General features: G+C 36.8%; 1 long non-coding RNA gene across 1 annotated transcript in view; it reads left to right on the forward strand.

The window, feature by feature from the left end:
- Window positions 1-12,982, forward strand: part of LOC143732408 (uncharacterized) — a 68,202-nt gene that overhangs the window by 18,196 nt on the left and 37,024 nt on the right. The window contains exon 2 of the long non-coding RNA XR_013201109.1: window positions 9,263-9,305. This is a non-coding gene — a long non-coding RNA (uncharacterized LOC143732408). The remainder of the gene's footprint in view (window positions 1-9,262; window positions 9,306-12,982) is intronic.

Raw genomic sequence — 12,982 nt, forward strand, 5'->3', positions numbered from 1 at the left:
ATCTTTCTATCTTTCTTTCTTTCTTTCTTTCTAACTAATTTTACTTTCTATCTTTCTTTCTTTCTAACTAATCTTTCTTTCTTTCTAACTAATCTTTCTATCTTTCTTTCTATCTCTCTTTCTAATCTTTCTTTCTAACTAATCTTTCTTTCTTTCTTTCTTTTCTAACTAATCTATTTCTTTCTAACTAATCTTTCTTTCTTTCTTTCTAACTAATCTTTCTATCTTTCTTTCTTTCTTTCTTTCTTTCTAATCTTTCTTTCTAACTAATCTTTCTTTCTTTCTTTCTTTCTTTCTTTCTTTCTTTTCTAACTAATCTATTTCTTTCTAACTAATCTTTCTTTCTTTCTTTCTAACTAATCTTTCTATCTTTCTTTCTTTCTTTCTAATCTTTCTTTCAATCTTTCTTTTTTTCTTTCATTCTAACTAATCTTTCTTTCTAACTAATCTTTCTTTCTTTCTAACTAATCTTTCTATCCCTCTTTCTTTCTTTCTCTCTTTCTTTCTAACTAATCTTTCTATCTATCTTTATTTCTTTCTAATCTTTCTTTCAATCTTTCTTTCTTTTTAGCAACCACCCAAAATACCTTAAAACACCCTAGCAACACCATAGCAACCACCCAAAATGCTCTAGAACACCCTAGCAGCCACCCAGAACACCCTAGCAACCACCCAAAATACCTTAAATCACCCTAGCAACACCATAGCAACCACCCAAAATACCCTAGAACACCCTAGCAACACCCTAGCAACCACCAGAACACCCTAGCAACTGCCTAGCAACCACCCAGAACACCCTAGCAACCACCCAAAATACCTTAAATCACCCTAGCAACACCATAGCAACCACCCAAAATACCCTAGAACACCCTAGCAACACCCTAGCAACCACCAGAACACCCTAGCAACTGCCTAGCAACCACCCAGAACACCCTAGCAACCACCCAAAATACCTTAAATCACCCTAGCAACACCATAGCAACCACCCAGAACACCATGGCAACCATCCAAAATACCTTAAAACACCCTAGCAACACCATAGCAACCACCCAGAACACCCTAGCAACCACCCAGAACACCCTAGCAACCACCCAAAATACCTTAAAACACCCTAGCAACACGATAGCAACCACCCAGAATACCCTAGCAACTGCCAATGCAACCACCCATAACACCCTAGCAACCACCCAAAATACCTTAAAACACCCTAGCAACACCATAGCAACCACCCAAAATAGCCTAGAACACCCTAGCAACACCATAGCAACCACCCAGAACACCCTAACAACTGCCTAGCAACCACCCATAACACCCTAGCAACCACACAAAATACCTTAAAACACCCTAGCAACACCATAGCAACCACCCAGAACACCCTAACAACCACCCAAAAGGCGTTAAACACCCTAGCAACACCATAGAAACCACCCAGAACACCCTAGCAACTGCTTAGCAACCACCCAGAACATTAAAACTTATTTAAACTTTAAACTACTTCAAACTTCAAACTACTTTAAACTTCAAACTTCTTTAAACTTTAAACTAATTTAAACTTCTAACTACTTTTAACTTTAAACTAATTTAAACTTATTTAAACTTATTTAAACTTTAAACTAATTTAAACTATAAACTAATTTAAACTTCAAACTACTTTAAACTTTAAACTAATTTCAACTTCAAACTACTTTAAAATTCAAACTAATTTAAACTTTAAACTAATTTAAACTTCTTCAAACTTATTGGTCCAAACTTTCACAAGCCAACTTAAAGTTTGTCTCGACGAACTTTTTCTAGTTACATTTGTATTTCTTTACCCTCAATTATGGCTCTGGCTCCGACGAAGAAGGCTCTTCTCCCTTGCTTCCGCGCCTCTTCAATCTGTGGCCACAGTTTAGTGCGAGTCTCTTTGTCTTTCGTAGTCAAATCTTCGCCGAATTTTAACTTCTTTATTTTGAGGAATTCCGAATTCTTCGCGCATTTCCAAACCTTTTCTTTAACCGATCTTAATGCAAATCTTGTAATCACCGGTCGAGTTTTACCATCCTCTCTCCTCCCGATCCTATGGCTCACATCAATTTGGGAGCGGAGATCCTCATCAGGGTCTTGAATGACTGCCTTGCAGATGTCAATCACACGCTGTTTAACGTCTTCTCCTTCCTGCTCGGGCAAGCCATACAGCCTCAAGTTCCATCTTCTGTGATAGCGTTCCATTTCATTCACTCTATCTTCAAGGCCTGTAATTTTCTTCTGATGGTCATCACTTGCAATTTTAACCGTTTTTATTTCTGTTTTCATATCTTGAACTTCGTTGAAGAGAAACTCCGATGATTCCTTTAACGCTTCGATAGTGTCTGCATTTTTCTTTATCAGGCCTGCAAGATTGTCCGCGTTCTCTTTTATTTTTTCAGCTACAAGCCTCACAATGTTATCTTGAAGTTCGGAGAGTGTAGGTTCAACTTTACCTTTCTTTGCGACTGGAGTGCACGGAGTTGACTCAGGAAGATGGACAATTCCTCCGTCAGAATTAGTGTAGGTGTGTATATCACCTGCTTTGACAACTTCCATAACATCCTCAGTCACATCTCTGTGCTCAGAGTTGAATGAAAGCGTCTTGTTTGTCTTTTTACCTTGATCTCTTTGTCTTTTGTCTGTCATCTTTTTTTAAGCAACTGTGCTAAATAGTCACGCTTGAAAAGGAGTCCAAATCGTCCTCTTATTTTTTGGTCCTCTTCCAAATCGTCCTCTTATTCAACTACAGCAATATAAAGATATATTTCCAGATGTTTGCACTAATCAGACTTAACGTTTAAGGTGAGAAAATCATTTATATTTCCTTAGCCTTGCATATTGCCAACTGTCACGGCCGCCATCTTGCGCGCGCATATTGACAACAACTCCCATGAGCCCACGCACTTTCCCGACGTCATCAAAGTACGTCTTTTGTTATCATTTTGATTGAGTGACCCCTGGTGGCCAAAAGTTACATACTGTGCGTTTAAAGGAAGGTTAATACACAACAATATTAGACTTGTTTTGGAATTAATGATTATGCACATTTGATTAAGGATGATGGGTTTATTTTGTTTCTTGATTTCTAGCTATTCGATAGCCTACTGTAGAACATACGTTTATTTTACATGCACTTACATCTTTTGGATTTGGTTCTAAATTTGTTAAATTGATAGAGATGTTGTATAATGATATTAATAGTTCAGTATCACTTCCAGGTGGGACTTCTAAGTGTTTTAACATAAACAGAGGAATTAGACAAGGAGATCCGACAAGTCCGTATTTGTTTATTTTAATAGCTGAACTTTTGGCAATTTATGTGAAAAATAGTAAAGAGGTTAAGCCGTTGAATGTTTTGGGGAGTCAGCTATTAATAAGTCAACTAGCAGACGATACTACTCTGTTTCTTAGGGATGCAGAGCAGATCCCAGCCATTCATTTGGTGTCACATTTTTCCAAAGCTTCTGGTTTGAAATTAAATTTAAAAAAGTGTGAGTTGATGGCAGTGCATAATCGGACTGAATCTCAATTATTTAATATTCCATTAAAAAATGAGGTAAAATATTTAGGTATTGTTATTACTAAAGACACTAAAACTAAAGAAAATTTTAATTTGGCTGACAATATAACAAAAAGTCAAAATATGTTAGATGTGTGGTTACAAAGGGATATTTCCATTTTTGGCAGAATTTTATTACAGAAAACTGAGATACTTTCTAGGCTGATTTATCCTGCATATTCTTTAGCTATCTCTGACAGGTGGATAAAGGATATTAATCAAGTCAAGTCAAGTCAAGTCAAATATATTTATATAGCGCTTTTCACAATACAGATTGTATCAAAGCTGCTTCACAGTAGGGCTGCAACAACTAATCGATATAATCGATTATAATCGATTATGAAAATCGTTGTCAACGAATGTCATTATCGATTAGTTGGTCTGCTTACGTCACGGGGAGCGTTTACTGGTACGCACACACACGCAAGGTCTCTCTCCCTCAGGCGCTCTGCCGAGCGCGCGCGCTACACGGTTTGGAGCAGTCTCTTCTGTCTCGCATGCGCGCTCTTGCTTGCGCGCTCTAGATTTTCGAGCATTAGTTTGAACTAATTCGCGGGCATCAGGGAGCCGCAATCAATATGCGGGAGACTCCCGGGACTTCCGGGATGTCTGTATTTTGTCTCGAGCATCAGGTTGTGCAATCAGTTCGCTCGCAACGTAAGTGATGGATTAAAATAGCGCTACCGCAGAAATAGGTTAAATTAAAACGGTGTTTACAAAGTGAAGCATTAAATACAAAGGCAGTTAATAACAGCAGCAGTAAAATATTGTTTTTTAGTCACTGTACTCAGTGGTTTTCAGCGAATGCTTGTGCACTAATGCATAATTTCTCCTGTCCTTTACTCAAGCCTGTTAGCTTGCTGGGTAACGTTACCTCCATTCCGTTCTCTTTTTATAGCATTTGTCTACTAAGTTTTAATTGTTTTTCAAACGCGATCTACTGCGGCTCTACATTCACACAATTGTTTTCAGTCTTTCTATATTTATTTAATCAATTTATCCTTATATTATATTCTTTTATATAGTATATATATAATATATATTATATTCTTTATCCTTATATTCCTTATATATAATTAATTTTAAATAAAAATTAAATGAATTATATATTTTAGATGTTTTTAGTTTGTTTTTAGTTCAGATATTCACATCTGAACAACATGTCTGTGTAAATTTGTTTTAACAAAAATTGTGTTAAAACATAATATGTTGGATATCATTTTTTTTAACAATAATCATGTTTATCAACTTGCCATCAGCAATTATCATTAAAAACAATGCAAATATTGATATTAGTAAAACTCAATGTGTGGCTTTTGCACTTTTTAAAGTACACTTTTACACATAAATACCCTGATTTACGGTTTTATTTAGTTATAATAAAAAAAAATCTAATTTAATTTCTATCCGATTAATCGATTAATCGAAAAAATAATCGTCCGATTAATCGATTATCAAAATAATCGTTAGTTGCAGCCCTACTTCACAGTATCAATCAAAACAACTTAATGTTTGTTTATTACTGGAAAAAAGACATCCAAGTTTGGTAGAGCTGATCAATGGTATGATCAGCTCTAATCAAATTCAGTATAAATTTCTTCGGAAAAACAAACACCATTACATAAGAAAATCAGATGTAGTGAAGTCAGTGAGGGAGGTTTGAATATTATTGATTTCGATGTTATGAATGGCACTCTTAAATTGAGATGCTTCAAGCTTTCCTTAGGAATAAACGTTCTGTTTGGTCTAGTTTTTCTTCAAAAATCTTTGATGTTTTGGGGGGCATTGATTTTCTTTTGAGGTGTGATTTTGAGCCATCAAAACTAAAGTGTGAACTGTCATCTTTTCATAGTCAGGTATTATTGTATTGGAAACTGATATACAAACACAATTTTTCCCCACATAGTTGTTCTTTGTGGAATAATAAATGTACCCTTATTAATAGGAAATCTGTGTTCTTTCAAGACTGGATGGATAAAGGTGTCTGGTCCATTGTACACATTATGGATGGGGAAGGAAATTTCCTTAGTTATGACAATTTTTGTGAAAGATATAATTTTATTTGCACTCAGAAATTATATGTGACTTTGTTAAAAGCTGTTCCTGGTGGTTTGGTTCAGATGGTTAAAGGTGCATTGTGTTATTCACCTGTGATTTCGAGATTGAAAAGTTTAATAATTTCTGGTCTTAATTTTACAGAGGAGGGCTGTAAGATTAAAGTTTTAAGAACATTGGTAAATATAGAGACTTTCCCTTGTAAAGTTAAAAAGAGACCTCTTATATTTGATTTCCCGAAAGACAAAGTGGGTCAAATTAGAACAAGATTTCTCACTTTTTCCAAAGGTAAAAGAGGTTCAGTTTAAAATTATTAATGATATTTATCCTTGTAATGATTTCCTCAGACACAGATTTAATATGGATTGTAATGAGTGCACCTTTTGTGAAGCAGATATAGAGTCGTTGGAACATTTATTTTATTTATGCAAATTCTCAAAGAAATTCTGGGATGACCTTTATGGTTGGTTAAGATTGAAATATGAAATACCTGACTTTAATTTTAATTTTAAAACTATAAAATATTTTAGGGATGCACGATATATCGACCACATATCGATATCGGCCGATAAATGGTCTTTTTTGATGTTATCGTTATCGGTCCGATAAGAAAATTGGGCCGATATATCAAAGCCGATAGATAATAGATTATTTACTTCAGTTGAGAGACGCGCGCTGTTCGCCATGATGGTTCTGAATGATTGGATTCACTTCGAAAAGGAAGATACAGTTCAGTGCAACATGTGCAGCACAAATCTGTCACATAGGCTTCATAACATTATAATAAAAACAAGCCTGCAAAAGAATGTTGTGAATTCTTGTTCGCCCACGTGTTTCAGCGCGTCGAGCGCGTTGCGGCGGAAAGAGCGCGTCTATGGAGTTAAGCCTTCATGACAAGCACAGTCAAGTTCTCTTGAGCATTCGCAGCATTCTGTGCCATTGTAAGTTATAATATGTTTAATTTGTGTATATATATCTGATTAATCTAATATAGGATGCGTTTGGTTTTGTTAATGAACGATGCAGTAGCGCTTCATTGTACCGGTGATCATCTTTATCTTTAGCGTGCGCGCAGCTCAAACAGCAATACACATTTATAACTATAATTGGGACTGTCATAGATGCCATTATAATGAGAACACTATTGTAATAAAACGTTGTGAATTCTCTGTTTAGTTGCCGTTTCAGCGCGTTGTTGTGGGAATAGCGCGTCCAGAACAGGGATATTACACATTATGACCAGCACAAGTTCGATTGTGCATTCACGTCATTTTGCGCAGATAAGTCGTAATATAAAGTTGATGTAATATAAATATCTGATTAATCTCACATATGATGCGTTTCGTGGATTTAAACAACCTGCTAGAAAAGTTCTTCAGTTTCCCGGTGCTCGTTCTCTTCAGCTTCAGATTAAACAACAATGCAAAACATTAAAAGCTATGATTGGGACTGTCATACAATTATAATTGTATTCACTATTGTAATACATTTGTAAATTCTTTGGGTTTGCATTCTTCAGCAACCGTCGAGTTGATTAACCTTCTAGCAAAGCGATTCGGTTTTAACGTTCGTTCTCTTCAGCTTCAGCGCGCAGCTCACACAGCAATGTCATTTGAAACAGTAACTAAGCTATTAAAGATGTTTACTATCAATGTAATATTAAAAATGTTTATTTTTTTCAAAAACATTGCGTTATAATTAATAACTAACATTATTTTGTTCTCGTATAATTAATAACTAACATTATTTTGTTCTCGTATTATTTTCATCAACGATATGGTTTGATTAAAATATATTTTTCTTATTGTCCGTGCGGAGGCGATTCCATTTTATTGATCAATGCCACATGCATTTTGTTTCTTTATATGCAGCCCAATGTTATCCAATGACTTGTTTGCATTATTTATGTATTTAATTTTTTGTTAGGCAATAGATTTTTTGATAACACTTTACAATAAGGTCTAATTTGTTAATGCATTAACTAACAGAGAGCAATAGCCTGTGTTATTGTTAGTTAATAAAATATGTGTGTTCATGTTAGTTCACAGTGCATTGACTAATGTTAACAGATACAACTTTCTTAAAAATGTTTTATAAAATTGTTGGTTCATGCTAACTAATGCTAACAAAATTAAACCTTATTATAAAGTGTTACCATTTTTTAATAAAGAAAGTTGTCCATATGAGTGTAAAATTAATTTTAAAATTTAAGGAATCTTACACTGGTTCAAACTAGGCTATACTGTATTGTATATGTTTGATTTATGTTAAAAGTGTTTGAGACAAGGCTTTTAATGGTGAGCATTTTGTTATACAGGCTATCAAAGTATATAATTTTTTTTATTTAGATTTATCGGCCAATATATCGGTTATCGGCTTTCAAATGTAAAGAATTATCGGTTATCGGTATCGGCCAAAATGTTCATATCGGTGCATCCCTAAAATATTTGTTTTTTTCTTTGAATTACGATCATGAGTTTTTGGTGAACAATATTGTGCTGTTGGCCAGTTACACAAATGCCCTCCCATTTTCTTACTTTTCCATAAAGATTTAATGATCTTCTTTAAATCTTTAAGACTTGTGCATAACAAAAAAGCCCTTAAATTGTATAATCTTTTGAAGGTATTTTTTGATGATTACCCCCTTGTGTAATATTTTATTTGTTAAGTTCTTTTTTTTTTTTTTTTTTTTCTTGTTCAGATTTATGGTGTTTATTTATATTTTGTGCTGCTATTTAGACTTCTTTGTAATCGGTTAAGATTTGTATCTTGAGGTTTGTTTGGTATTTTGTATGTTTCTTTAAGCAATAAAAAAAAAAAAAAACTTGAGCCTCGGGCTAGAGGAGTGGTTATGAACAGAGGCGAGGTTTACCTGAGTCTGGAGACGACAGCGCCAGATGATTCTGTCAGCATTAAATACTTTTAAAATAATTTAACTCACTTTCATGTTTGAATGCCTTCTGTTTTTCATTCGATGTGGATAGAAATATTTATACGCGATGCAAAAGACCATGCGCGCTAACCATTACCATAGACGCTTGAAGATAGGCCTACGCATAGTAAAAAAACATGGTGAACGCTTGAAGAAATCAGACCAATCATAAAGGCTATCACAATCATGTTTTTATTTTATCTGTCAGTAGCCTACGTCTCGTCTCTTTATACCGGACTAGGCTATCATAAAATAAAGCAACTTTCTTTTCGGGAGCTTCTCTGACTGAAAATAGCCTACTGGGAGTCGAGAGAGTGCTAAAGCTCCTCAGGTCGTATTTTTGGTGGCATATATTTGTAGAAATTATCATTATTTCTAAATGTGATGTAAATATGTCCTGTAGCATAACTACCAAATAAACAGAAACAGACGTGACCGAAGAAGTAAGTGTGTCCTCTTTCTTTCGTGAAAACTAACGGTAATTTATTTCTGTGTGACTAATGTGCAATTTCGACATACATCAATTCATGATCAATGTATCACTTTTTATTGTAAACCTGTGGTAAAAGATCGATGCTTGGGTTTTAAATATTCAAGTAGGCCTAAACTGTAATGTTTAGTGGATGCAAGTTTGAATAATCACGGAGACACTGGTTTCATGCGACTTGTTGGTTTTTACTGAACCGTGTTATTCTGTTCTTTTACAGGTTACAACTCAACACATCTTTAGACTGCTAGCGCCATCCTCAGGTAAGGAATGATAATACAATTACCATACATCACATCTCCCCTCTTAAGAAATAAATTCCCTTACTAAATAGTTAACACATCTAGTATTATTATTATTTTCTCAATTACACTCTATAACTTTAATCAGTGTTGTTCCCATAACCCATTAACTATAAACATTTCTTTACTCTTTAACTCCTCTTTAATGCTTTCATGGAGAATAGAGTTTTGGTGGTCTAATCAGTCTACCCCATCTTGACCTTTTGACCTGTTCTTCCTTGTCCACAATTGGTGTTACAGGTCTTTTCACTGGTGAAAGTGCAGGTGATTGCACTGGAGTGCTACTCTCTGCCAGCTCTCCGTTTGCTGAAGAACATTCCTCCAACTCTATAGAGCTTGGTTGTGGAAAAGTCATTTCTCTGGTTTTCAGCAGGTGTCGTCGATTTCTTCTGAAGGTGTTTCCATCAGGCCTTTGAATCACATATGATCTCGGATTTTCATGACTCCTCAACACAATTGCTGGTTGCCAGTTGTTTTTGACTTTTACTCTCACTTTCTCTCCATCTGCTATAGGTGGTAACTGTTTTGCTCCACAGTCAAAGTAACTTTTTTGTTTAAGCTGTCTGTCCTTGATGTCTTTATGTACATTTCTCTACAGTTGTGGTCTCAACAGCTGTGTTGATGTAGGCAATTTTGTTTTCAGTCTTCGACCCATAAGCATCTGTGCAGGAGATAGTTTCACACCATTCATAGGAGCATTTCTGTACTCCAATAGTGCAGTATAAGGATCTCTTTGGCTCTCCTGTGCTTTCTTCAACAGGTTCTTGACTGTCTGGATTGCTCTTTCACTTTGTCCATTTGCCTGTGGAAATCCAGGACTTGAGGTGGTATGTCCAAACTCCCAGTTTTCTGCAAATGCTTTGAATTCTGCACTCGAGAATTGTGGACCATTATCCGACACCACTTCATCCGGGATCCCATGTCTCGCAAAGATGGATTTAAGGGTTGTCACCACATGTTTGCTTGTTGTCTGTGTGAGTTTAGCAATCTCCGGAAACTTCGAAAAGTAATCTACACACATCAAATATTCACCTCTGTCGAAGTGGAACAAGTCTACTCCTACTTTTGCCCATGCTCTGTCTGGAATGTCATGGCAGATGAGTGGCTCTTTGGTGTTACTCCGTCTGAAAGTATTACAGATAGCACACTTCAACACAACATCCTCAATTTGTTTTGCCATGCTGGGCCAAAACATCACATCTCTTGCCCTCTCTTTGCATTTGACAATACCCAGATGTGATTCATGAACTCTTTTTAGCATGTCAGTTCTCAAGCTTTGTGGAACTACTATTCTCCAGTTCTTGAAGAGTAAGTTCTTCTCTGAGTAAGGGTAGAGTAAGGGTAAGTTCTTCTCTGTAAGTCCAATACTTTCTTATGTCTTTGGGAACTTGTCTTATGTCTGCAGGCCATCCTGACTGAACTACTTCCACGACTTTTTGCAACTCTTCATCTTCTGCTGTTGCTGTTCTGAATGTATTCTGCTTTTCCTTTGAGATTGGCAGACAAACTGACAAAGTATGAACTTGTAACTCATCTTCCAGAAGTGGTTCCGTTTGTTCTTTTAGGTAGGCACGACTCAGAGTGTCTGCGATGTACAACTCCTTTCCAGGCTTGTAACTAACACGCAAATCATATAGCTGCAATCTCATCAGCATTCTCTGCAGTCTCGGAGGAGCTTTTTGGAGAGACTTTTTGAACACCGTCTCCAAGGGCTTATGATCCGTCTCCACTTGTACTGTCTTACCATACACATACTGATGGAACTTCTCGCAGCCATAGACAATCGCCAAGAGCTCTTTTTCTATTTGGGCATATCTTTTCTGACACTCAGTGAGAGACCTTGAGCCGAATGCCACTGGATGTCCTCCTTGCAGCAACACTGCTCCCAGACCTTCAGCGCTTGCGTCCACTGACAGCATTATCTCTTTGTTGACATCAAAGTACTTTAACACTGGGGCGTTGCTCACAAGTGACTTCAGTCTTTCAAAGCTCTTCTGTTGTTCTGACTCCCAATGCCATGCTACATCTCCCTCTAGCAGTTTCCTCAATGGAGCATTGATGTCTGACATGTTTGGAACGAACTTGGACAGATACTGAAGCAGGCCTAAGAACCTCATTAGTGCAGCTTTGTCCTCTGGCTCTGGCATGTTCTGTATCGCTCTGACTTTCTCTTTGTCAGGCCTTAACCCTTCTGCAGTCAGAATGTGTCCTACATAGCAGACTTCGGTCATCCTGATCTTGCACTTGTTTTTGTTCAACTTTAGGTTGATGTTTCTGATTCTGTCTAACAGTTGTCTTAGTCTCTTATCGTGTTGTTCCATGTCTTCACCCCACACCAGAATATCATCCACTATGCTCACGACTCCTTCTAAACCTTCTAGTCTTTGTGCAATGCATTTTTGAAACACTTCTGGAGCTGACACTATGCCAAATGGAAGTCTCAAAAAACGGTATCTTCCAAAAGGAGTGTTGAACGTACATAGTTTGGAGCTCTCATCATCCAGGGGTACTTGCCAGAATCCATGATTGGCATCAAGCACTGAGAAGACTTTAGCATTTGGCATCTCAGCTACTATTTCTTCAATTGTACGCAATGGATCGTGTTCTCTCTTGATGGCTTTGTTAAGATCTTGTGGATCGATGCAGATCCTGAGTTTCTCTGGCTTCACGACTGTAACCATACTATTAACCCAATCAGTGGGCTCGGTTTGCTTTACTATGACTCCAAGATCTTCCATTCGTTTCAGTTCCATTTTGACCCTGTCCTTTAACGCTATGGGTACTTTTCGTGGTGCGTGAATGACTGGAGCAACATCTGGATTGAGCTGTATGTGATGCAGTCCTGGTACACATCCTAAACCAGTAAACACATCTTGATATTCACTCAGAATGCAAGTTTGTTCTTTGTTCTCTACTTTGTACACTCTTTTAATCAGTCCAAGTTTTGAGCATGCTTCTCTTCCCAGAATTGCTGGTGAATCTTCATCTACAACTTGGAAGTCTAGATCAAACTCAGTGACTTTGTAACCACATTTAAGCCTTACTTTACCCTTTGTCTCCATCGTGTGGCCAGAATATGTAACTAACGTGCAGTTTGACTTCTTTAGCGTTGTTGTCTTGTTAGAGGTTTTCTCAAAATCTTTAAATGACAACACGTTGCACTCTGCTCCTGTATCTAGCTTAAAGGTAAGTATGCAGTTGTTTATTCTGAATTCTTGAGTCCATTTCTGGTTTTCCCTTTCCAAGGTAGAGACTGTATTCATTTGTGTCAGCCATTTGCTAGCTGTTTGCTCACTTCGTTCAATTTCGATAGTACCTATAAACAATTCAGCATCTTCTTGTTGTTCTATCTCATGGACTTTTTTCTCAAATCTTCTAGGTTTGCCTTTTTGTTGTGGTGTTTTGCACATGCGGCTAAAATGGTTCATCCGTGAGCACTCGTTACAAATTTTGCCATATGCCGGACACTTCCTTGGCTCGTGTACATAACCACATCTCGTGCATTCTTCCTTCTCTTTCTCTGTGTGCTTGAAATTCGCCTGTCTGACAGTTGACTTTGTTTTTGTGATTTTGTTCACAGCCACTTCTGCTTCTTCATGCAGCACTTTCAGATGGCCTTGTGTTATTTCGTTTGCACG

The sequence above is a fragment of the Siphateles boraxobius genome, unplaced genomic scaffold, assembly GCF_051911475.1.
Source record: "Siphateles boraxobius isolate OS27281-9 unplaced genomic scaffold, OSU_SipBor_1 120, whole genome shotgun sequence".
NCBI lineage: Eukaryota > Metazoa > Chordata > Actinopteri > Cypriniformes > Leuciscidae > Siphateles > Siphateles boraxobius.